Raw genomic sequence first — 1,718 nt, 5'->3', positions numbered from 1 at the left:
CGTCTCCAGCCATTAAAGGGTAAAGAAGTATTCCTTGTTACATCTCTATACCTTGTTGAATCTGGTATCTTCATTTCCAAGACTTCCACAGGGGCTTTTTGAGAGGGATCTGAGAAGCTAGAATTCCGATTATAAACTTCCAGTCTACAAATATTGTATTGTTTTTCAGAATTTGTGGTACATACCTGGAGAGATGTAAACATTTTGAGAATTAAAAAAAAAGATGACATTCACTCTCCAGAAATTAAAAATCAATATTTTGTCATTGTGGTTTCATCAGGCTATTACAAAAACTACGTTTCGTTGCTGCTCACCATAGGTATCGAAACCCGAATTTTAGCAGCATCAGCCTGCATACTTACTGCTGAGACACTGGGGGCATGCAGGTGGTTTTCAACTCTGGACTTAAAGTCAGGTTTCCATCAAGTAAAAATGGCTGAAGCAGATAGACTTAAGACAGCATTTAGTTATGGCCAAGGTCTCTGGCAATACCGAGTGATGCCATTCGGGCATAGTAATGCTCCAGCAACATTTGAGAGGCTGATGGAAAGAGTATTGGAAGGCCTATAACTGAGGACAGCCCTAGTGTACCTGGATGATGTCATTGTATTTGCAACAACTTTTGATGAGGAAATGTCCCGGCTAGAGGAAGTATTCAAACGTTTGAAAGCAGCAAACCTCAAACTACATCCCAAGAAATGCCACTTGTTCCAGAAAGAGGTGCTTTACTTCGGTCACATTGTAAGTGAGCATGGTGTGCAAACTGATCCTGACAAGGTGAAAGCAGTGCGTGATTGGCCAACACCAGACAATGTGTGAGAGTTAAGAAGTTTCTTGGGACTCTGTACCTATTACCAGAAGTTTGACGAAAAAAGGCCAGAATTTCGAATGGACAATTTCTTGCCAGCATGCTTTCAAGACATTAAATGAAAAATTGGCCTCAGCTCCACTTTTAAAGCTTCCAAATCCCTCACTGCCGTACATACTGGATTGTTATGCTAGTAATGTCGGAATTGGAGGAGTGCTGTCTCAGAAAGTTGGTGAAAACGAACATGTGGTGGCCTACTTCAGTAGGGTCCTGAGTAGACCAGAGAGGAACTACTGTGTAACATGGAGGGAACTCCTTGCTATAGTAAAGAGTCTGACATATTTCCATCCTTATCTCTATGGGTCTAGGTTTACCATCAGGACAGACCATGCTGCATTACGCTGGTTAAGATCATTAAAGAACCCAGAGGTACAACTGGCTCGTTGGATAGGAAAGATACACCAGTATAATTATGATATTGAATACAGAGAAGGAAAATTTCATGGAAATGCCGATGAACTGAGCCGACGACCCTGCAAAAATGACTGCAGACATTGCTGCAAAAGAGAGGTTGAGCTAACCAGGTGTTATCAAGCTGAAGTCAAAGTGACTGGAGGAGTTGATGCTTCTGAAGTGCGACCAAGTATAGATATTAAAGCAGAGCAGGAGAAAGACCACGATTTGAAGCCAATAATTGATTTTCTAAAAGCAAGTGTTTTGCACCCTGCTTGAGAGAAGGTGTCTAGCTTAAGCCCTGTGACAAAGAACTATTGGGTACAATGGGACCAGTTGAAGCTTGAAGATGGTATTCTAGTCTGGAGATGGACCCTACATGAAGAAGAAGCCAACGAGATGGAGACCAGTATGGAAGAAGATACAACCCATAAAATTAATAGACATTGTTGAATTT

Source organism: Limulus polyphemus, unplaced genomic scaffold (genome assembly GCF_000517525.1).
Source record: "Limulus polyphemus unplaced genomic scaffold, Limulus_polyphemus-2.1.2 Scaffold4680, whole genome shotgun sequence".
Classification (NCBI taxonomy): domain Eukaryota; kingdom Metazoa; phylum Arthropoda; class Merostomata; order Xiphosura; family Limulidae; genus Limulus; species Limulus polyphemus.
This window is presented reverse-complemented; position numbering follows the sequence as displayed.